The sequence below is a fragment of the Pleurodeles waltl genome, chromosome 6 (genome assembly GCF_031143425.1).
Source record: "Pleurodeles waltl isolate 20211129_DDA chromosome 6, aPleWal1.hap1.20221129, whole genome shotgun sequence".
Classification (NCBI taxonomy): domain Eukaryota; kingdom Metazoa; phylum Chordata; class Amphibia; order Caudata; family Salamandridae; genus Pleurodeles; species Pleurodeles waltl.
The window spans coordinates 853617006-853642720 of record NC_090445.1 but is presented as its reverse complement, the minus strand read 5'-3'; the positions used below and the strand labels follow the sequence as shown (position 1 = coordinate 853642720).

Sequence of the window (25715 nt, the reverse complement as noted above, 5' to 3'; positions counted from 1 at the left end):
CTTATAAGGTGGCCGCCACCTTGCGTGTAGCGCGATGAGTGCTTTGAACGCGCTCTCCGCGTAAGCACTGCTCACCGTGTGTTCATCCGTTGACTAGGAAGATCTTGTGGCGTCACAGCGCGGCTCCGCCCTCTCCTCGTCGCCAATGTAATGTACTGACCGCTTTGAGTACATTAAGGTGTTGTCTATAATTATGAAATAAGTACTCGTACACCGGCTGAATATTGACTGCAAAAGGGGGGTAGCTTATCTGGGATTCGGTGGCGCGCGCTCCACAGGGCTCCGCCAACCAGCTCGCTAGCTGCTGCCACTGCCCCGTTAGACCACGCCCCCGCTTTATTTATTTGCGCGCCCTCTGATGCGAGAGCAAACCATTATACATTCACAAAAGAGGTGGAGACACCTCTCAAAATACGGGGCTCACCAACTCCATATGAGTTGGCCTCGCCCAGTCCGACCTGCCGGTGTCACATGGTCTGTTTCATCACAGACATCCGACACCACAAGTAGAAGGTGGGGGAGGAGGGGTCATTGAAAGCTTGAGCCAGAAGTCTGGCTCTGGTTGAGGTCCTCTTGGAACCTAAAGCCCAAAATGAGCAATTTAAAGTAACCAAACATCCTGAGTATCCGTTACCACATAGGAGAGCACTTGCAAATATGTGTCCGAGCTGTGCGCTATGGAAAAGCTCTCTTGGTATGAACCCCTTATAAAGTTGCTACAGCTATAAGAATCTATGCCACATGTCGGGGACACATTTCACCTAAGTTGCCTCTTAGTTCTCTTATAACATTTTCATCCAGGTCGGAGGAATGTTTCCCAAGTACCATTTAAAAAACTCTTATTTTTCACAAATACTTCTCAATACAGAGATATAGTCTAAGGTACTAAAGTGAAAGACTTCTGGGTGTTAAATACACTTAAAAAAAAAAAAACTTTCGGAGACAAATTATCACATTCTAAGACGATGGTTGTTTCATGATTCGCAAGTTAAATATTTTCAAGGCTCGGCTATGCACGTGCTCTTAGAACCAGAGCGGATCCTCGGCTATTTGTCCGCTCCCCCTCTTAATTTGTTGATTCGCACAGCTTTATCTATCTTTATCATCTGTGGAATTCAACTTGCTCGCCCCAGCCACCCTGCATTTTGACTATCCGGCAGCTCCTTTTCCGAACGAAAAAAGCGCAGACCACACGCCCGACTACCTGGTTAGCCCTCAATTGGCGGACCGCAGGATCCCTGCTACTGGGGCTATTAATTCCGGTGAAATTGTCATTGTCACATCCGGGGCGGACTGTGCTGTCAACTTCCAGGACTGCTCCTTCATCTTTTCCGGGGAGGGTCTTGAATTTTATCACCTATTACGAGAGTTTCACGGGGCGGTACAAACGGCTAGCCCCACCTTCGACCGCCCCCTAGCATGTCAATCAGTGTAATATTTATTTCCTATTGGCTTCTTCCTCCTTCAGGTTTTTACTACTGGAGACTCAAAAGCGAGACACTGGATATTAAGACTCTCAGCTGGGAGCAGGGAGGTAAGGGCCAATTTCAGAAACATTCCTTTTCTTGGAAGAGGCCGTCTGTACACTACACGAATGGAGTAACGTATTAGGAGCTTCTGTCACTGAGCTGATGACGCTTACACTGTGCGATAATGTGTTTGGCATCTTGTGTACGAAAACATTGTTGGTGCGTTCCAGTTCTCTCTCGTGTTCTCTTCACTCCTAAGTTATTTATTCCTTCACTCGTACCTGCATGTCTAACATCCATTTCTCTTTCTTTGCATAATTTTCCTACTATTTCGCTCCATTAACACACCCAATTCTTTTGCAGCCTTTATCGAATATCCATTTATGTTCCCTTCTTTGCCCTTCATATCGCAATGGTCCATTCTATTTTTTTCTCCGACTCAGTCTTTAATCGTATTTTCCTCTTTATTCTCATGCCTCCTCTTCATTGAACTATCCTCTCGTACCTTATTTTTTATTCTGTTGCTCCCTTGCTTATTTTCTTTTTTGTTTCCTCATAATCTGTGTTTTCTACTGCTCCTACCACCCATCTTTCTCCTGTCTTTCCTTTCCATTCTTTTTCTCCCAGATACATGTCCAACGTCGTATGCCTGCATTTATTGATAAACTACTTCTCCCTGATACTGTTGGTATCCATTATGTACGTATCACCCTCCCTGTCAGCCAGCCCCTGCCATGTGGCCTTTTTTTTTTCTCCATGCACACTTGAGACATATGAAAGGTCCAAGATCGGTATCGCACCCAGTTGTCATGAAGAGCCCTTACTTCATTATTTGAATATCTTAGTTTCAAGAATGGTCCCGATATCAGGAGTTTTCAGACCAGACTTCGTTGGATGGGATCAGCTTTTTTGAGATAAGTGGCATATTTTCTTCCCTACTGTCATAATTTCTTTATAACTGAGGTCCCTTTGCCGGATTGGGATATAGTTGGACTAAATAGGAAAGTGCAGTTCTTCTGTGCCTACTGTAGCCCAGTACCATACAATATTGCCCCAGCAGCCTTCCATCTACTGGATCTGAGTAGTTTAATATCTTTAACTCTCCACGCCCTCTGTTGCCCTTACCCAGCTTTATGCACGGTCTTAACTTAATGCCTGTTCTCAAAGAGCCAAACACTGGGCATGGTTAGATTCCTGCTGGTCACCCTCTCTCTCTCTCTCTCTCTCTCTCTCTCTCTCTCTCTTTGTCACTGCCATTCTATGTGTATTCTCATAGCACTTCTTCTTGCCTCTTGTCACTGTCTGACTCTTTGCTTCGGCCTCTCCTGCCACTGCCCACTCGTCCTTACCACTGCCTCTCATAGACATCGTTTCTTTTGTGAACACCTCTGCTGCCACTGACATGCTGCCTGTCACCTGTCACTGTTTGCTCTCTACTATTAATGGCACTTTTATCTCTTACAACTGTCCTTCTTCTTTCTGCTGAAAATAAATTTCAAGCCTAATAATGCAGTGACGGGGAAACACAGTATGTCCTCAATTCATAGATAGGTTGTTATGGGAACACATAGTTATTCTTCGCACGCCTGTCAGTTAAATAAATAAGCATGTCAACTTCACAAATTCTACACCCAATGGGTGTAAACAGCAGTATGACAAAGTTCATCAGCTCTAATTTGAGGTACATGTTTTAGTATTAGATTAGTGTCTGAAAGCTTATTAGGGCTAAAGCAGTACTGGTCTGATATGAGTGTCTCTGTATCAATCATACTGATCTTTCTGTATCAGCTAAAGGGTAACTCCTAATACATAGGATAATCCGTGCTAGTTGAAAGGTATGCTGCCGGCCGACAGTCTCCCAAAACAAGCATGTGATTTAAAAAATAAGCCTAAAACAAGTGAAAACCAACCACATAATGATGAGACCTGGTTAAAAATGTCATCTCTAAGAACTAGAACATGTCACTGCTTTTCAATTAATTGTTGGGACACTGAGAAATATAAAGCACAACCCAGGACATTCGGGATGGCTGCTCTCATTTTTTGTGTCCACCACCCAAAATATAAGGAAAGATCAGTGTAAATGTGTAAAATGAATTATCCAATCTGCAGTCTGTGAAATGTATTCCTGCTCAGTGAAAGCCCCATATCATTGGCACACACCAATAGCGACAGCAAGTCTCTTTTGTAGTGTGTGTGGGTAAAATATGGTGTTTTATACACGTCACATGTGGGAAGTAGGGTACATAAAAAAAAAAAGGTCCGTTTTGTGAATGTGTGTTTTAGGTATTTGTATTTCTCTGCAGTCCAGTGAATTTGTTCTGGATGTTTTGTACATGGGTTCTTGCAAACAGCTTAATTAAATAATAAGTTAGTTGAGTGAGGAAGTAGTTCTTCAGGATGTGGCGACTTCTTTTGTTATGTGCTTCCATTATATCAGACTCAATACATTTGTTCCTCACAACCATCCTACAGCCCGTCTTCTTCCTGTTGACAGAGGTAGTCCTCAAAAACATTTCTATGTAACTAGTTAGTGACCACAGACTCAGCATTTTGTGGTGAATTGAAATCCCCAGAACAGGGTTGCAACTTCTTTTATAAGAGCTACCTCTGATTAATGAAAATCATCCCGAGCTATTACCAAATATTATCAAAGTTATAATAGTTACCGCCTCAGACAAGTAGTGACCATCTCTAGGCATAAGACAAAATTACCATCAATATCTTCTGTTATTAGCTTTAAATATATTTTGACAACCCAGTCATCCTCTCTCCCAATATCAGCTTATCAGTTTTGAAAATGTACACTTTTTGCTATCAAATGCCTATTTTTTAAAAAGATACTATGGAAAATTCCCAAATCTATATTTGGCTTAGAATACCAGTTTTCATTCATAGAAACGCTATGATTGGTTCCCAGACACCAGCTTGCCATTTTCATCTAGTACTTCATTGTTCAACTGCTTCCGCCTCATGCACCTGTGTGCATATCAAGGATGGTTACCATAATATAAAGTGTGCAATCACTGCGGTAAGGATGGCCATTATTATGTCACTTACGGAAACCATTATATCAAGAATGTCCAAGGTATGCCAAGGATGGCCCCATCATGCCAGGACCATCAGTGTTCTAGGGCTGGACACCAGCCAACAATATGTCATAAATGCCCATCATTATGCAGGAATGCTCACAATTGGGAAATGGACGGTCCCAAAAAAACAGATATGTGTTGTGATGAAAGACTGTGCAGGTTTAAGCAAAAGGTGTTTATTTCCTCAGGTAAGATACAGCGTCGCTTCCCCTCGCCGGCTCCCAGTAATTGCCACGCTCTCTCGAGCCGCTCCGTGGCAACGGAACGTCAGAGCAGTCGAGAGCACGAGCTCGCTCCGACCATAACATCGTAACAGATCTTCCTCTTTTCATTATTTAATAGAACATTCATCACTAAAATATCAAGCATTAGTATTTGAACAGGTTACAAGGGGAAAAAAACAAAATGCAACAGAAAAGTGAAAATAAAATAAAACGTTAACTGAATGACACAAATGTCTACGTAAACTAAATGACATAAATGTCTATATCACATTGTATGTCGGCAAGACAATATGAGAGTGATTCCAAAAATGTTCTACCTTACATAATCATCCAAATATGCAGGTACCTTCTTAACCCTTTGTGGTCTCTCCTTCACCATTTCCTCCCTGTATTCAATAATCTCTCTGTCTTCCTCTACCACCTACAACTCAGTGATCATTTCCACACTGATCAGAAAATACAGGCAAAGCACTTGATGGTCCAGTGCTTTGTGCTCTACCCAGCACATCGAACATAAATCCACTGCACTCATCACAACTCGCATTTCTTGTAATGTCCCGTTTCTCTGAATTAAACTTAGCTACTCTCCTCAAATTCCATCTTTCACCATTATTCAGTATTACATAATAAGAATAAACCTCCTTGACCTGAAATGGCCCTTTGAACTTGTTAACCCCTCTCTCAACTCTCCCAGACTTTATTTTCACCCAATCACTAGGCCAAATCTTGTTCTTACCTCTTTCACCATTCACAGAACTTCCACACCTATTCTCTCCTCTAGATTCTACCACATCAACATTGACCAATTCTCTCAACCAAAATGGAGTCAATTTAGAATTTGGCCTTCTACCCCTCATCATGAAAAAAGGTGAAGACCATATTGCACAATTGACAGTGGTGCGATATGCCCACACAACATCCGCAACCATACTTTCCACATCTATACCACTAGCCAATGCTTGTTGTATGGCACCCTTAACCATTCCGTTGGCTCTTTCCACCATTGCATTCGCCTGTGGATTATAAAGTGCCGTCCTTGAATGCAAAAGGCGTTTATTTCCTCAAGCAAGATACAGCGTTGCTTCCCTTCTTTGGCTCCCAGTAACTGCCACACTCTCTCGAGTTGCTCCGTGGCAACTGAACGTCGGAGCCGTCGAGAGCGAGAGCTCGCTCCGACCATAACAATATGCTTAAGGTATATCAAAGATGGCCATCATTAGACAAGTAGTGGTCTCCAATAAGCAAGGAATGATGCAGTTTGACAAACGATATATCTGTAATAGCCACCATAATGCAAAAATGCCCACTGTACGTAAAATATGCTAAGCGTGACCTTCATTGATCTAAGTAGAGGTACCATTATGGTTGGGGTAATCATTATTAGGCCTTGAAAGTTCAAGTAATGTGTAGAATGATCCCAGTTATCACTATACCACTTTTATGCACGGGGCTGCACAATTATGCTAGGAATGGTCACCATTTTTCCATTGACAAACCCCCTAAGCAGGTGGTTTCTGCTTTCCATCTGTGAGACATTTCCTCTATTAACGAAGCTCGCCTAGATCTGTCTGTCTCTCTCACACTCCTGACCGCCCTTTGTGTACAATTGTTCCGGAGCTAGGTAGATCCTGACATGTTTCTAGTTCTGCTGGCCTCTGTCCTCCTTGGCTCTCCAGCTACGTCAATGCGTGGCTCATGAAATTGGACGAGTCCTGTCTATCCTTGAATTCTTCTTTCCTAGCTCCGTGCTCACTTACAGTCAATGATGCTCCTAGGCTTGCGGCTTGACCAGTCTCCGTGTTCATCTTCTTCGTAGTGATTGGTAATGTTTCAGGTCGCATGGTGTAAGTCGCATTGTGTGCTGGCCATTGCTTTGTCTAGCTTTCACTCCGAAAGTCTGGAAGTCGTCAGCACTGATGTTGCCTGAGTTGTTTGGAACCTGGTGTTGTACATATCCAGATCCCCTGAACGACATACTGAGCTGGACTTTAATGCCCGAAACTCCAAGCTACAGATTGAAGACTCTGCCTGTAAAATCAGAGTCTGTATAATTCCAGAATAATTTATTAAAAGTTGAAACACCATACACAGCACGTCCAGTCCTAGTCTCCGTACTCCAGCAACTCCACTTAACCGTTCCGTTTACTGAACATGGAACACAGGGAGCGTGCATGGAATGATAGATGACTTACAAAAATAAACATCACTTGCTACAGATAAAACTACATGCTTACTATAATAACCTACTAAAATTAAAACAAAACAGTGAATGAATTAAAGATCAACATAAATGTCAAAACACAACATTGCCCTAGAAAATGATGGTCCCCCCCAGCACCTGTGTGTTTGGAATTCATGTGTAAACAATTGGGATAGGTGCAACATGACAACATTGGAATAGTGCAACATGACAACAAAAAGCAACATGCATTCCAAAAGGCTCATAGCTCATTTCACAGTGACTGTATGTTCTCTACAGAACACTTCTGGTTCAACAGTGCCCGAGCCTGCTGAAGTAGTGGCTTACATCATCTGTCCCTGACTGGTAACGCAGTACGGAAATTATTTAATGCTGTCTGAGCTGCAGTTGGCCTTTGAACGACTGCAGATTGTTGCTTTTGCCCTTTATTTTCCGTTCGTAGTGTTTGGTGCTCCTTGTTGAATTCTGCATACGTATTGTGATGTTTGACTGTCGAATTTTGCGTCCTTCCAAATTCCGCAGTAACATTGTCTGATTTACTGAAACCTGTTACTTCTTCAGGAAACTGTCCTAGAGATCCCCGAAATACTGACTTTGCAGTCTTTTTCCCGGCAGTATGCTAAGCATCCAATACTCCGGAATGGGGCTGGGGAGCTTGTAGCCTTTAGAGTGCCTACAAATATATTGGTTTTTGCTATTTCTTCTCTACGTACTAATATATTATTTCTTTCTGTGATATGTCTCCTTTATTGAATTGTAAGCCCCATTGTTTTTATCTCTGTCCCGGATAGTTTTATTTTAGTATTAATCGTATCCCACAGGTTTAAGATCTAGCTAAGGGATTGATATCGTTCATATTTCCCTACTACTGCTGACTTCTTGCTACCTGACAGTTTGCCAGGCCATTGCCTCTGAGCCACCATTTTGGATGAGAATGCTTCATTGAATTCCATATGTGCTATTTTTGGGATAGCCCATTTCCAAATATTAACAGAGATAAATGCAGCATCAGCAGACTGGACTTCGTTTGGTTAGAGTTCAGCAGCTACTAAGTCTGCATGCCGTGTCCACTGTTCTATCTTTGCCTTCGAAAAAAACACTCCATAGAAAGCAGTGAAAGGTCCTAGTAATGTGATGACAGACAAATAGCTCAATCCATTAAAGCAAGCTTCAGGAAGCATTCCCGAAAGAGGATAGAAGCAGCCCTAGACATTTTCAACTTTTGTTGGCTCCATGCAAATTATATTTTCTGAATAAACCAGCACAGCGCCCACTGATACCGCTTAATTTATTCTTATTGTGTCATTTTAAACTAAAGGTGCCTTGAGGTGAGCCAGTTTCCATATAGTTTAACAAAGTCCTTCCATTAATTACTTTGAAACCTTCCTAGACCATTTCACAACTATCTTTGTAAGTGAAAAAGGCCGATTGAGAAGTGTCTGCTGAGTAGAGCTAAAATCATAAGAGTTATCACCAAATTACTTTTTTTTTGTTTGTAACATTTTCACCTGTTTTTTAAACATTAATTGCTTTATGTATCACTTTATTTACGTTTTTAGCCTTTTTTTAAGATGCACCCTGTTTAGACAGAAACTTGAATTTAGCCAAAGGAACGTGAACCGATTTTGCCAACTTATTACTTGGTGAAGTGAAGAAATTGGGAATAAAACCTCTCCTTTGCGGCATTGCAACTTGGTAACATTTATGACTTTCAGCTACAAAGGCATATGTATATTAGGTCAGTTTTTAATAAAATTATTATGTAGTTTTAACTAAAGGAGAATCCAAGTTGCATGCACTAAGAAAACGTAGTAATAAGTTTGCAAAGAAAAACACTTGTCAGAAAACAGCTAGTTAGTGTTGCTCTTAGCGGGCTAGTTTGTATAATGCAGAACATGGATGTTAAAGTTTTTATATATTTTTATTGAGTTAGCTCATAGGAGTAGTGCTAGTGGGAAGAGCATGCTGAGGTCTTTAGTTAGCATAGTCACATGTTCTTGTGCAAGCACTGACTTTGAATTTTATTCACTGTTTATTCCCTATAAAGAGTAGGGACTGAACAGGTACTTTACCTTGCTGTATAGTCATTGCTATACTCTGTGTTTTTTTTTTTTCTTGTGTGCCTTTTGCTACCTTGGTGGGTGGGTCTTGCTGCTAATGGATGAAAGACTATGCTGGAGGATGACATATCTATTGACTATTGCTTATTGTAAGATATCTTTAGCACTTAGTGACAGTTCGAGGTATTAGTACCCTGGATTTTGCCTAGCTTATAGATCACATTCAACAGATATTGTGTTTCCAGTGTTTTCCCTTATATAATTCTCTTATTGTGGTGCCTGATTTCTTCTTGTGGTCAGGGTAGTATTTACTCTGTGAATATTTTGGAGATACATCCCTGTGCGGATCAGACGTCTAACTTCCATCCAATGTGTTTACCTAGTAAGTACCCAGAGGGTAGGAAGATCCTTGAGGTTCTTTTAGTTCTATCCATAGGAGCTGGTAAGGCTAGATAAAATACTCCCTCAAGCTGAAGCAGTCATATCCAGACTGCAGAATCTGGGTGTTAAATCAGTTTACTTTAAGGAGAAGCATCTTTAAGTGCAATGTCCCACCTTACCAAAAGGGTAGCTGTTTAATACAGGTAAAAGAATAACACCTTTAGATTGGAAATAACCCAGCAAATTCGGAGTGGAGTTATGGTCACTAGGTTCCTCATTCGACTGGCTGATTGAAGGTATGGAATTCAGATATTTGTCAGTTTCCAAACCCTGGTTCTTACACTATTCCACAATATTTTCTACTTATGTATCCAGAATTGCATGTTATTGCCAATTAAGAGACCGGCACTTGGTCCTGCTCATTTTACAGAATTATAACCAAACTGTAAGGCACAGTAACATTTTGTGAGTCCATGGTTCGATAACTATGCAACCCAACCATCAGTTTTACTGCCCATTGTGCTGACTTATTAATTGATACACCATACACAGCACATTGTTCTGTTATGTCAGACTGAATGCAGGATGAGATAATGCCCATTGTTCTTTGCTTCTTGTTTGTCTTTTTTTTTTTTACTTCTTCTTTCTACTGAATTTTGTTTCCCCGACTCTTGGCATCTCTTGAATAGTTCACTTTTCTTTCTTCCACTAAATTTAGGGTAATGTATATTGTGTTCACACGATTCAGTGGGTGGTCCCTTCAGATTTCGCCTGCATCCTTGTTTCTCCTGTCTTTTCCTCGTTCCTCATGTGTTGAGCCCCTTATGAATGCTTGGCTGAGATTTTCATCTGACTGTCCTTTTCTAAAAGAGCATACTGTTTCCTTTAGCTTCTGTCTTATTATTTTATTTTTGTTGCCATATTTGTACTTTGGCGCACTTATATGTTTTTTTGCAGTACCTTGTAGGTGGAAATTTACATTCATTACATTGTTTCCAAAGCATCGATGTTGAGTGTTTGTTCCTTACATCTTCCTTGTGTTCCTTCATTCCCAGTCTCAGCAGTTTAATCCTTCGAATGGTTTTATCATGTTCTGAACTTTGTCAGGTAGTAAGTGCAGCTCGCTGGGAAAAGTCCATCCGTTATTTATTTTATGACTGACTGTTATGCTCTTTTGTACCTGTGTGCATTGTTTTTTGTTTCTGAAAAGTTCCTATTCCAATGTCGTAAAATTGCTGGATTTTAAACGCCTAGTAGGAGAGGAAGGCGTGCTTGCTGTTTCCCTCATAATTATGTTTTTTTTGCTTAACGGAAGCCTTCCCCTCCTTTACATGTATCAGCTGCTGGTAGTTGCCCTTCCTGACCCTGCCCACACCGTGGGCTTTCTCTGTCACTACTACGGACCTTACCAACATTTCCTGGAACAATCCTGTAGCTCGGTTATTAAGTCTTTTATCTTTTGCTTTTATTTTTTATTTTTAATCTGGATGATTTTTCTCTTGGAATTTATAATTTGCTGTTCTTTTCTTAATTAGAAGCAGCCATTACTTCTAGGTTATGTTAGTTTTTATCTATTTTGCCTCCATGGTGCGTATTTCTGAAAACGATTTGGTATTCTTTTCTTTTTTTGCTGTTAATATCTGCGTTTTAAGTTTTCTGTTAATTTACTTTGACATTCTGTTAAGCAGGCCACTATATTTTTCTATGAGAGTGAATGTCACAGTCTGTTTGTTGCCATTGTGAGGGAAGGCTTGTAACAACATATATCTAGAAAGAATACCCTCTTGTCAGCAGTTGGGCTCTACAGTCTGTGACAGGCACTTCAGGGTGAAAGGATGTTGTACCACAGGGGCAATCTTGACCTGCTTCCCTCTTAGTCAGATGAGCGAAAAGGCTGAATTTCAGAGGGTCGAGCAGCCTGTAAATTGTGACCTGTAAAGATGCCACCGCCTGCCTCTGTAGTGTAGCCAGACAATGTAGAGACAGAATCCAGATTTGGGGAAACGAGAAGGTAACAATATGTTTCTAAAACATAAAATTAAAACTTCCTCAAAGACTGTAGAAATCAGATCGCTGAAAGGCCCACACAGCTAAGTAAGCAGACACTGAAGCACAGCAAACCCTCCACCCACAGAAAAGTGATGGTAGAAATTCCATTACAGTGAAGGATAACTGCAGTCTTAATGAATAGAGAAAGTTTTACATCATCAGAAGCAACACTACTAAATATATGAAGAGTGGCACTTACGAGTTTACACGCCAACAAATAAGCCGTTACATTAGAGAAAAAATGACCCATAGAAAAACAAAAGAAAAGTGAGTTTACCTGTAAACCCTAGGTGCTCAAGATACCCGACCACAATTATGTGAAGGGGTTAGTAATCTTCCAATTCTGTGTAAAACAAGTAGACAAAGGGATTTGGTTGGACCGGTCTGTGCTACTTGAACCCCTTTGTGGTGGGCTGGGGAGCATTGGCAAAGCTAGTACAACTCAGAGGAGACCTCTTGGCTTTGCCAGTGGTCGTTCTTTCTGGCCTGTTGTGCAGTACTGTTTCAGAAGCTGTGCCCATCCCCAACCACAGCAAGTTTGTAGCTCTGCTCTCCTGAGACATCCGTAATCACAGTTTCCTTGTTAAAATGTTGGCAAAATAACGGCTCACTATTTCATCTAGCCTTTGTTTTAACTTCTTAAATAGGAAAAGAGCTATTCCAAGAGATTATTAACTTTGTGGTCTGCAGCTTAGTGTGAACCTTCACTATACAAGCAACTGATATGGCTTTATCCAGAGCTAGGATATTCACTAGGTCCGAGTGAGAATGTGTCTCTGATTTATTTCCACATCCTAGTAATAACCTTGTCTTCACCAGCCACCTGATGTATTATAAGAAGTATTGTCTGTTCCTCACTGCTTTTGGTTAGTTAACATCAACAACCAGTGAGAAACATGTCTTACGTATTTCTGAAAGAGCATATAGTCAGGCATTGCATGAGCATGATGGTTATAATTTTCATCTTTTACACTGTCCTGAAGATAACTGGAACAACTGTACTGGAAGGGGGAAAGACTATCTCATAACCCTATGCAGTTGCTTGCTTTCTTCCCAGAAGTATCCTGTTAAAATAGGATCACAGCCCTAAAACATTTCTTTGTCAGAGAATGTTCAAGACTTTGACTGGGGAGTGATATTTTTGCTTCTACATCCACAATTCAGTTCCAAGAATTCCAGCACACTGGTTCTGGCTGATAATGTGGGAATGTGATTTTCTGTGTAGCCTGAATCTCGATGTTTATGCTTGCAAAAAGGTCCCCAACATGTTCAGGAATTATATCAGGTCTACAACACCATAGCATAATTAGGAGTGACTCCTCATGTCCTCTCCCTTCTGTGGCATTGTTTGCATAATAGGGTCAATACATTTGTTCTGAGGATCCATCCAGTCTCTACAATGTCGTTAGTTCCTGGATTACCATTGCTATGGGCTTTACTAGAGTATCAGCTTACATTGCCAGTGCACTTAGAAAAACCATCTTTCGGGGGCTTGGCTTAACAATAAACGGTCTTGCTGAATCTCACATGGTTGTGTAACTCCTCTCTCCTCTCCCATGTCTGCTGACTTCCCAGCCCAGTGCCCTCCGTCCAGTTGCCTGTCTCCAGTAAATAGTGCAGCACAGAGAATGTGGTCTCCTAAGGAAATCATCCCCCAACTTACTCTCTCACCTTACGCCACCCTTCCACTCTATTCATGTCAATGATTTCCACATGCCCATACTCCTCACCAGGAGTGTAGAAGATTGCCTCATTGTCATCTATAAAAGAAACATCATGTGACCATTCATTCATTCATCACTTTCTGGTTGAAGAGCTACAAGGCCTCAAGCACAGGGAGCCTGTCACATCTGTTATCCCATCCCAGTGTATGATTTCACCGGAGGCCAAATATTAACATGTTTTGGAGGTAGTGCTATTTATGTTGGCATAAATCTATCAGTGGCCATTAAGCCGCACAATTTCAAGTACCTGCTTTGCTGTGTTGACTCTTCTTTACGATTATGCTCTTTGGCAATACCTATCATATCCGTTAGCAACAATTTAGATTTAATCAGTCATTCTGTTTAGCAACCTCGCACAAGGCTATAGATTTAGATCCTGAAATTTCAGAGTTCCCTAATGTGGTTTAGGATATCTCTGCATGTTCCTAATGGCCTCTAATACATTTTTCAGTGCCTCTTAATCATCTGGCACATATATCACATACGCATTGCCTCCACAGGGCCACCAACATCGAAATGGTATTCCTGGTTACATGATGTTATGTACAACCGCAGTCAGATACAGACTTGCCATGTTCTTGGTAGTAGTTTCACTGTTTACATCCCCTTACTCCTTTCCAAAATCTGTTCACTAATGATCACCTTTCATTTCTGGAGACATATGGAGACTTTAAAGATTCTCTGACTATGCCAGTGACAAGGTGTCCTACTTTCCCACTCCGACCCTTGGAAAACCCTGGAGCTTAAATGCACAATTGCATGTAACACGTGTCACTTACTGATATGCCCAGTAGGAGAACTGAGTCCAAATAGAAGAACCACCAAAAAGGTCAGGACAAGAAGCATTCTTGTCACTTAAAAAAAAATATAAAGCACCTATCCTGCATTAAAAAAAAGTTCTGGCATCAGATAATTTATAAACTGGATCCATCACAAAATCTCCTACAATTGGTCTCCTTTTTTTTTTTTTTTTTTTTTTTTTAAACCTCACCTTTCAGGGTGCTCATTTTTTTTCCTCACTCAGAACTTAAGTGTTCAGTTTAGTAGGTACATCATCGTAAAAAGTGAAGCTATAAGGATGGAGATGACTACAGTTTGCTAAGTGACCAATCACTATCTTTCAGCACCCTGTTGCATTAATATGGATCCCTCTTTGGAAGACCTGACACTTTATCTGTCGGAGAATAAACCTGGCAGAGATAGAGGTCCATAGCAGTCACAAGTTTAATGGGGGATCGTTTGGCCAAACGGGCAGAGCCTGCTCATGCATAGCTTCTGACAATAAATGCAATGTTAAATTAAAATATATACAATACCGGACATGAGAATGTGTATGAACATACAGAGACATCAGTGCAAGGCCACATTATTTACCGTGGTGGTAATGACAAGAAAGCCATTATAAGGAATGCAGCTGCAAAAAGGAGTTGTTTGCTTTTGTGGGAGCTAAGGATGCAGGCTTGGAACATTACTGGTAAAACATCCAGCTGGGGCCAGTGGGTAATTTAGATGGGGGAGGGTGGATGAGCAGGAGTGAGATGGGTAGGGCAGGGGTAGGTACATGGGGCGGGAGTGGGATTACGAGCACGGTAGAGCAAGATAGCTCAGTGGGTATAGGTACATAAAGCTGTCGTTTCTTCTACAATATCCCCCCTAACTGATCGTAGGCTCAGTACAGACAGTAAACAAAGTGTAAAATTGGTATACATTGTAACTGTGGTAATACAAAAATCTAAAAAAATATATGTATTTGCAGTTAAAGCAAGCAGTATCTATGGTAATTTCTATGCATTTATGTTTATTAGCATTAGTGCCTGTATGTCCGCACTTAAGTCATTAGTGTCCTCCTGAAGTCTTTGGTATCTCCGAGCCATTTCATGTTCTGTTGGTAGTAAAATTATAGCAGACCTGGCAGAGAACAAGCTATTTCTAAAACGTTGTTGACCGATGCAGAAAAACACAACTATAATATTATTACTACAACTATTGCTATCACTATTTTTTAATATCAGTGTTTGCCTCTTTTATGTATAAGGGAAGCTTACTAAATTCAGCGGATCTGATGCTTGTAAAGTTGGTAATACAGTTATGTTTGGTGTAAGATAAGCTTAGGAACATGTACCTTCCCAATTGGTAGCCAGCACTTTCTAAGCTGTGTTGCCACACATAAAGTGCATACCACAGTGGACCTGCAAATTAATAATGTTGTATTTACTACAGGGCAGACCCACCCCATGTGGTGGATAAATGTTGAATCTATTATAGTGATGATAGTCCCTCCAAGTATCATTCAGTATTGTTGTATTTGTATAAGGGGAAACATATAAGCATCTTGAAGTCCACTGAGGAAATTCTAATACTCTTGAAACTATAAGAGTTGCACTGTCATCACTATTGCATTTTACAACAAGGGAGTCGTTTAATACTTTCTGGTGCTACTTACAAAGTACTTACAATAGTACTGTAAAGAATAATTTAGTACCTTCTCCTAATTCATATCCGTCCAGTTTCTGCAATGTAAATCAATACCTTTTAACCCCCATTTTCCTGTAGTGTTACGAAATTCTACCGTACATTGGGCTATGCCTGAAAAATAGTAGCAGAAACATATGAGAAACATGTCTTGTTTGCTATTGTCCTCAAGGGCGGGTGATAATTTATACTCCGCTTATATGTTTGGTAGTAGTGCACATTAGGGGTACAAATTATCATGTTTCTGGTCACATTCCAAGTGATGTTGGGAATATGATAAACATCCCCTTCCTCATATTCTTTTAATGGCTCTGGCGATGCATATAGTTCTGTGGGGCCCCCTGGGTGTTGTGATAATTGACAACATATCCAACAGTCCTCAAGACTCAAAGTTTTGGTAAGCTTCTCATGTACCTGTATTAGAGGGTGTAAAATCAGGATTTTCAGTAATGGGTCCACACTTCGAAACATTAAACATATCAACAAAATGCAGTTGTAATAAGTCATTTTAATTAGTTGTGCAACTCAGTGAGTTAGGGCGAGGTACACTGCTGTTAGCTGTACTGTAATCAAAATCAAAAAGGTGTTCTAACTCTCGTATTGCCTCTGCTTGCACTGTTCTTGAGTTGGTTCCTTGGGAGCTGTGTTTAAATGTTGCCAACAATTCTCAGTTAGTGTAATTATGCTCCCGTTATGGCGATGGTAGTATTGTATAAGTCGTTGTTAAGTTCATGAGGTCCCTACAGTAATGTCCCTTCACTTGCACGAGCAGTTTTTGGTATACTTATTTTACCACCAGTTCCTGTTACAACTCAGCTTGTCTGACCATCGGGAAGATCTGCTGTAACTGTTTCTTATTCTTGTCCTTGTCTGCTGTTATCCTCTTCTTTCTAGGTACTGGTTACCAGCAGTAGTCTGCTTCTCTTTGTGGTCCGCTATTGTCTATTTCTGCGCTGCGTGGTCCGTTGTTGTTCCCTTGCTATGTGCTGTTGGGATCACTAGTCATCATCCGGCGGTAGAGTTCCCTTGCATCTGGTTCCGTTGATCCACTCAGGTCTGTCCTGTACTTTCACAGCCGTTCTGGTCACCATCAGCACCAACTGTAGTCTGTTCACCTAGGAGAAAGAGAAGCATCTTTTATTTTTCTCACCGTCACCTAATCACCAGGTTTAAGCAGGTGTGTATTTTAATCTGAAGGCTGAGGCAGTGCACTAGCAACTTTATTGTGATGTGTTTTCAGGAGTCAGCACAGGGCAATTGCATATTCTAATACACTCATCAGACCAGATATTGGCTGCATTATTACCAGCTAGTGGAGGTTTTAAGCCAATTGCCATAAGTTGCCCCATGAACACCTCATGAGGGAACAATTTAGTTGTCCTGCATGGTGTGCTTCTTAGTGCAAAAAACAGCAGTGGCAGGAGTTCTGGCTACTTTAGGCCTGTCTCTTGTGTAGCTTTTCTGAACCTCTCTTTTAATGTTGCATACACTCGACCTAAGCTGGGCGGGTGATTAGGTGTGTGTAATTGCCATTTAATGCCCAATGCAATGCATATTTTGTCAGTTATAGAGGACACAGAGTGAGTCCTCCTGTCACTGTCAATTTTTTCTGGCACTCTGAACCATGGAATGATGTGTTTCAGCAAGCATTTCACCACTGTGTTGGTGTCATTTTTCCTAGTGCGTAAAAAGTACCTACACATATTAACGTGTATTTGTAGCCATTGTAAGAACGCATGTGTGTGAAATCTATTTCCAAACGGTCCTAGAGGTACTGGTAAGTGGTCATGAAATGCTGGTGTTTTCTCTTTATTATTGTTTTGCTCATTCAAGACGGCATGAGCAAAACTGATCAGTATAAGTTGTGATGCCTGGTGCAAACCAGTGTGTTCTAATGGTACTATTCATTCCCCCCTTTGCCAACATGAGTTGACCCATGAGCCTTCCATGACAAAGTTAGAGAGATCGCATGTGGTGCTACAGGCCTGCCGTCAGAGTGAGTCGATAGTCCTTCATCATTTTTAGCACATCCCGCTGTCCTCCACAACCTCACCTTGCTGCGATCTGCAGATTTTTGGGCTTTAATGGAATCTTTAGTTGTTAAGCGTTGTTCATCAGTTTTATGTTCACCTCTCATCTTAGCAGACAATGGTACTGCTAGAACTGGTTGCAACATGCTTTCTTTCACATCAGTACATGTGTTCCCTCTGTCTACTTCAGTGTCTGCATTCATATGAGCCTTACATTTTATCACTGCTATGTCTGCAGATAGTAAGACTGCTTAGACCAACTGAGCAACCGTGTCGGTGTGTTAGGTAGGGTGACCTGTTGCTGTCCTGAAACAACGGTACTACCTCAATTATCCAATATGATGGAGAACCCCAAATACATATCTGGAATCTGTGTAGATAGTAGCTCTTTTTTCCTCTGCTAGCACACAGGGCCTTGTGAGAGCATATAGCTCCGCTTGTTGTGCTGAAGTGCCCCATGGTGATGCTGCATTTTCAACAGCGTCAAAAGTTGTGGTTATTGCATAGCCTTTTTTTATAGTCGTGTCAGTCAGTCTGTCAGCTGAACCATCCGTGTACCAGTCCATGTCTGCATTTGGCATAGGTGTCTGTTGTAAATCTGGTCTAGGTGATGTACATAGCTCAACAGTTTCTACACAGTCATGATCGTCTTCATCCTGCACATCTATGCCTGTGTCTCCAATGGGGTGCTACAGCGTGGATACATTTACAGATGGGCAGCGCTGTATGGAGATAATGCTCTTTGACAACAAGGTGACCTCATAACCCGCGCGCCTGGCCGTGGAGAAATGTTGAGTAGCAGCCGAATTTAGCAGCAGTACCACATCATATGGCACTTATACAGTACATTGGTAGCCTAACACAATAGGAGCCGCTCTTAGAACCATTACAGTAGCAGCAACTGAACGTAGACAGGCAGAAAAGCCCTTCATGTCCTCAGGCAAAGATACAGAGTAAAAGGCCACTAGTCTTCTCCCTGACCCATGTTTTTATGTCCGTACTGCATTTGCAAAGCCATCTCTTTCAGACACATAGAGGTGGAAGGGTAGTTTGTAATCCCGGCAGCCCAACGCTGACACAGTGCACAATGCTTCTTTTAGTTTCACATAGCAGTTAGTCAGTTCAACAGTCCATTCAATGTCTTTGGGTGCAGGTTACAGTGTGTGCTTTCTGAGGGGCTCATCGTATGATCTGTAATTGGGTAACCACTGGCGGCAATAATTGGTTATGTCAAAGAAGGACAGCATTTCTTTCTTGTAATGGGCTGTGGCATGCGTATTATTGCAGACACTCTCTCTGGTGATTTGTTTTCCTCAGTCCTTTTGGTATCCCATAGCCCAAGTAGGTCACTTCTGGGAGGCAGCATTGACATTTTGAGAGGATGCTTTGTGCCCACACTCCTGGAGGTGATTGAGCAGTTCTACAGTGTCTTTTTTGCATGCTTGCACGGCCTATGATGTAATCAACAGGTCGTCTGCATATTGTATTACAGAACTCTTCCAGTTTCAAATTGTCCAAGTTTCTTTTGACATCCGACGCATACGCTGTTGGGCTGTCCATGAAGCCCAGTGGGAGGGGTGTCCAGGTCAGCTTTGCGTCTTGGTAAGTAAAATATAAGAGATATTGGCTATCTTTGTGCACAGGGATTGAGTAAAATGCTGAGGACAAATCAGTTACTGAGAACACTTTGGCCTCTGCTGGTATAGCTGACAAAATAGAATTTGTATCAGGCATCATGGGTGTTGTAGGCACCACAATATTATTAATGGTGTGCAGGTCTTGAATGAACCTATAATTATGGGTCCCTGCTTTTGGTATTGGAAATATACGGGTGTTGCAAAGGCTGTCAATATATACTAGTACTCCTTATTCCAGCAGGGACTCAATCACTAGGCGGATACCTTCCTCTGCTTGAGGGGAGAGCTGGTACTGCCGTATTGATGGTTTAATAGCACTTTCCTTAACTGTAACTTTTTGAGAGGTTACATTTTTCAGTAAACCAACTTCACTCTTGTGTTTTGCCCAAACATGTGAATTGATGAGATGCATTATCATCTGTGGTATTTGTTGGTCAGTTATTTTCTCAAACACAGCTGTATTTTTGTATTAAAAAAATAACTGAAATGACTAGCATTCCTTGTCACCCAGTCTGTTCACCACCCCATACTTGAATTTGAAAAATGCAGTAACATCTTATCTCTTCAATCTCTTCACCATGGGTCTCAAATCTTTGCTTTCATACCTTGGTGCTATTGCAGGAGAAATGTGTGGGCAGGTATGTGCCACTTGAAACAGTGGGTCATCAAAGGGACGTAAGCCTATGCTTACTCTGTGCACCCTTCCTGACCCACAAATAATGTGTCTTCAGACAAATATGTGGTCCACTGTAACTTCTTATCTGCGGCATATGCATATTGTGCTGGTACCCCCTCAGTGAAAAATGCTGCTGTGCAGTGAGGTGGTTCATTCGTTTTCATAAATGTCTGTAGCAGTGAAGCTAAGGCAGGATGTACTGGACCCCCATTAATAATAAAGTCATCATATAGACCTGGGTACCAATCTTTGTTAAAAATAGTTCACTGATCTCTTGTTGGAGAGAGAGACACCCTCTCAGGACATTGATGTGAAATTCTTGTGCGCTTTGTGGACGGTTGCACAGCCATTGGTAACTTCTCGTCAGGCACTTGGAGATGTACCCTGTCCTCAGAGAAGTAAAGTGTTGCATGTAGCTTACACAACAGTTCCCTTCCTAGTACATTTAGAAAGCAATCAGGGGAAACAAGAAATTGGTGCTCAAGGTTATGTTGGCAGACAGTGAGAGGTAGTGGTACAGTTAGCTCTTCACTCATCAGAATTCAACTAATAGCAACAGTTGTTACCATCTTAATACTGCCTGCACCCACACTTGTATCTGTTGTTGCCGAAAGGGTGGCCCCACTATTAATGAGAAAATCATAAGTATTATATCCTGCCTTCATGAAGAATGTTGGATTCTCATCTGGTGTGCCAGATACATTTACTACAGGAGCTTGTACCAATTTGTGGGGTGTTTGTGCCTCTCTCTCTACCTCATCCTATTGTTTACCACCTGCGAACGTGTCTGCCATTGTAAAGAGAGTATTCTGGATGTCCTTGGGCATCAGCGGGGGAGACACTTTCTGGCCCTCCTGAGGCACTGTCTGGTGGGCTCTGTCTTGGGTGTAGTCCCGTTGCTGGCACTATGACCTACAATCCCTAGTCCAGTGACCACACCACTCACAATTAAAGTATTTGTCCTTACTCTTACCTCTTCTCAGACACCCTCTATATTGAACCTGTTGCTTCCCCCCTGAGTACTCTGTTGTTGATACATCCCGCAGGGGTGTGGAATTTATTAAAATATCTACTTGTCCAGGGGAAAGGTTGCTTCTCAAATCTACTTGTCCTGTAAAAAGATCTACTTGTCCCTTTGGTGCCATGTAGTGTGGCGACAAATTATGGCAGCAATTAATAGCCTCTCTGATTATGCCAGGGCTACTACCATAGTAGGGCTTGAATACTTGGAGTTTCAATCCCTACTGTAGCAATTTCCTTATTTTGCCACCTTTCTGCAGATCTGCATACTGGGGCTGGAGGAAGCAGTAAGCAATAGTTTCAGGGCTGGAATGCCTTTGAGTCTGCAAACCTACTAACCTGCATGTTTTAAAGATTTTTACCAGCTTCTCTCTAATATTTTTCCATAATAAGAAAGGTTGGACATTTACTCCTGACAATGGCAGAATTAGAACTTCTTCCAGGGTTGGGAAGAAAGTGGCTGGAGGGAAAATGAACTTGCAAATGCTCAATAGATTTTCACATGAGCAAATCTACACATCGTATTTACCCATGCTAAAATACAGTTCACAAATATTTTAAAGGGGTACGACATATACCATGGGTGCACTTTTGTGACTTTCTTTAAGAATTTGGGGCCACATGTAGGTAGGTTCAGATTTGTGACGTGCAAATTGCGAGTCGCAAATCCAAATGTAGGATGGTGTCCTTGACACCATCTGTGATTCGCAAGGGCTTTGCAAATGCCCACCTCATGAATAATCATGAGGTGGGTCGCAATTTGCGACCCCCCTCGCGAATGGTGGTCTGCTGGAGACAGCAGGCCACCATGTCTGTGACTGCTTTTCAATAAAGCAGTTTTTTTTTTTTTTTTTTTGTAATGCAGCCCGTTTTCCTTAAAGGAAAACGAGATGCATAACAAAAACGAAAAAAGAAACGTTTTCGTTTCATTTTTTCAGAGCAGGCAGTGGTCCGCAGGACCAGGACCACTGCCTGCTCTGAAAAAATGTTTACAGTGAGATTCACAATGGGGAAGGGGTCCCATGGGGATCCCTTCCCTTTTGCGAAAGTGTTAGCACCCATTTGAAATGGGTGCAAACTGCGATTGGTTTGCGCCCGCGTTCGCGGTCACAAAACAATCCTACATTGCACTGCGAGTTGCAATTAGGAAGGGAACACCCCTTACTAATTGCGAGTCGCAAACCCGTTTTGTGTTTCGGTAACCAGGTTACTGAATCGCAAAACTGGGTTTGTGCATCGCAATGTGCTTTTTGCATGTCGCAAACAGCGAAAGTCGCTGTTTGCGACATGCAAAAAGCTACCTACATGTGGGTCTTGGTCCCTAATTAGGTCTGGTGTTAACAAAGACATTTTGTTTTTATTAAACTTCTATTTCTCTCTCTTTCGGCTGGCTTTACTGTGAGTGATCGCATTCTGCTCTTCCACAAGGAGCATATTGCCACACAAAGTAGTTTTGTTCAGTGTCAGGAACTACAGTGGCAATCGGTGACGTAACGAAACTGGAGGGTGCCCCTTTGCAAAGAACATGGAGGAGCCCCCTCTCCAGACTCACCCAGGGCAGGTGATGTGCTGGAGGGGCCCCCTGGAGGGCGGCTGCGGGGCTTTGTTATGCCGCTGGTGGCAACGTGTGCTTTAAGAGTTCAAAAACCTTTTGGGGGGGTTTTGCCAATGTTTGTTACAATGTTGAGGGCCTGGTAGCTCCCACAACAATAAAGTGTTACAAAAGCCATGTCAAAACAAGACACGCATTGATGAAACTAAAAGACTTATAAAAATATGTTGGATCAGTTGGCTTTGTCAGTGTTTGTTTATTTTCATGCTTCCCATAATCGTGTTGAAAATGGTTACACTGATTTTCCATTAGAAATATTTTTGGGAAATACTAGCATGCATCAACACATTTTACTAAATGACACTTCATTTGCATATTATCAGAGAGCATTCTGGGAGCATTATACTTAGCCTAAACTTTTCAAACATGTGTGTACACGTTTTTTTTTTTTTTGTACTGGAACCAACGTCAGTAGTGAAGTGTGACCTTAAAACATTTATTTACAGCACTCACCCTAATAATGAAGGCTTTCAAATAATGAACCATAAATACAAGTTCGAACAGCATTATCTTTTGGAAACACATTACCTCAACTGCAGAGAATTCCACTCTCTGTAAACAGGCAGCCGAAGGGTTTGTGCTGCAGGGGGTTGGGCCTACTTGTCCCAAGGACAAAGTAAACATAAAAACTTGTTGCCCTTGACCCCAAACAAGATGTCCCGGGCGTCGGGCAATAGGAATTCCACATCCCTGATCCCTTCTGGCGATGCTGTTGGTACCTGTCTTTGCTACAATAACACCCTTTTCCCCTTTTACCATGTTGCTCTTTACTTTGAACAAACAATCCCTCTCCATATTTATCAGTGCAGTAACTAATTTGTTATAGTCCATTGTAGATTGATGGAGTGGCATTTTACATGTAAGGGCGCTTGAGGCAACAGTGCGTTTATTAATGTTTGTGCTGCAAGTGTTTGATATGTATTGTTGGTGCGTGCAACAACCGCATGTTTGTCCCATACTTCATTGAAATGCATAAGAAAGTCTGACACATGTTCTCTCAGCTTTTCTATAGTCGCTGTTATTTGTGAAAAGTCAAGTTTAGGTTTTACTGCCAAGCTCTCCACTATTTAACATCGTCCATCACCAATTAGTACCCATGTGGTCTATGCAAGCAACACTAAGGTTTACATCAAATTCTGCACGTCGTCTGAACCAATGACAGCACTTCTGAAAGTCTTTGAGGATATCGAAGTCTAGATGAGATTAATTAACATTTAAAGAGTTGATAAAATGAGCTTATCATTCTTGTTGCTGCAAAAAATATTCACTTTAACCAACGCATCATTCCTTCTGATAAAGTGAAAATATTTTCCTCAACTCTCAATTAGTGTGGTAGTAACTAGCTGCTTTTCCTAGGTGAGCAAATTGTGGTATTTATCCTTCCACTGCTCTCCATACCCAACAAGGCTTGTGCAGTTGGAGCTGCAGTAAATGCTCACTTGTATTATTGCAGGCCTACCATAGCACAGCTCCATCATCTGTAATGAATACAGTGCGGTGGTGCACCTGATCCTGTGCCTCAGAAAATTGGATTATGGCAGCCTGGAATTCCTTACTCTACCAGTCAGAGAAAATTCAGTTCAAGGTGGGGTGCCTAGTGTTTAGGTTCTCACTGTCTTACTCGGGGCTCGAAAACTCGACTCGCCCACTCACTATGACAAGTCATATTTTATTAGGTCAAGCTATTTTTAGGACCTACTCTCCCCTTTTGGCGAGTTGACAAAGAACAGGTTTTCTGTTCAGAAAGAAAGAAAAGGAGCAATAAATATGCCTTTAAATCTTCTTCATATCTTGTCACATTTGCTCTGTGTTCAGAGACAGAGGTCAAAAATCAAGTTTGTCTTCTTACAACTATTTTTCCTTCTTACTGCAGAGTTCCAGGATTTTGTAAGGTGAACTGTCTGACCTGCTGTATAAAATGTGTGCAATGAAAGGCTGTAGGGTATCCGGTTTTTCCTAACACACAACATTCAAACAACGAAGTCAGCTGTACAAATATTTCAAAATATATTTCAGTAGTTGTGAAAACCCATTTTTTGTGCTTCTTTGTGATGAAAAAATACTTCAATGGGATGAAAACAAATTAGAACACTTTACTTGGTGATGTGCAAATGATAAATATGTTTTCCGAAACCCTGTCTTCACAGATTATTGTTGATACACTATATATAGCTGTATCAGTAAAGCTACAAGTTAGTGGTAAGGTTTTTGGACATTTCTTGCAAATTTACTGTCTGTAAATAACAGTGCGCTACCGCATCATACTTTAGTCATTTATTAAAAGTGAGTGTTTTAAGCATGAACTGAGAAACACTCCTGTCCCTATGGCAATGCTATCAGTAAACTAAGAGGCAAGTCATGGATCATGTTTACCCTATATGTGGGCTGGATTCTTATTATACATGGAGTAAATGTTAGTTTATTTTATCTAACAAAAGTTTTTTTTGTACAGCAGAAATGTTGAACTCACATCCTTGAAGGTACACTCACATTTGAGAATGAAGAAAAAGGCAACTGTAAAATAAAATATTTGCCTAGGATCACACAATTTGAAATCCATTTACAGGTCAAGTACGTTAGTTAGGTTGCATATATTATTCAAGTTTCTTGACCTGCAGGTCTAGTAACATTTTTATGATTTTACGTGGCCTGGTACTCACTTAGCCTTGCAAACCAAATCCATGTCCATAGGTCCTATCAGAGACCTCTGAAGTGCACATCTCCACCTTGTTCACAAGCTGTGGATTAAGCTGCTTGCTGTAAGAGAGGGGGAGGGAGCATTTTTTCTGCAAGATCCAGTGTTCTGAAAGTCCCTGAAGGTGTATCTGCTCACATTTTTTAAGAGCAGCAATGTATTAGCAAGACATATGCCAAGTCATTGGTACGTGGTGGTGAGAGTGTCATAAATGTCATCAGTCAGTTTCCCAGTTTACCATGCATGTATCCATCTTCAGAATATCTTTGCATAGTCTTAACCATTAGGCCTATCTAATTCCCTCATCTTTGTTGTTTCCCTTCTTTTCGTGCAATTCAACCTGTTAGTTTGGTTTGTCACCATGAGATTTTTGT

At 41.4% G+C, this 25715-nt stretch overlaps 1 protein-coding gene across 3 annotated transcripts in view; it reads left to right on the top strand.

The window, feature by feature from the left end:
- The first annotated feature begins 1399 nt into the window (after nt 1–1399).
- ARMH3 (armadillo like helical domain containing 3) overlaps nt 1400–25715 on the top strand; it is a 748421-nt gene continuing 724105 nt past the window's right edge. The window contains exon 1 of one of the 3 annotated variants that reach the window (XM_069239576.1): nt 1400–1534. The gene's annotated coding sequence lies outside the window, so the exon portion shown is untranslated. Of the gene's footprint in view, nt 1689–19282; nt 19304–25715 lie in introns of those variants that run through there. The other 2 variants (XM_069239578.1, XM_069239579.1) reach the window with 2 other exon arrangements.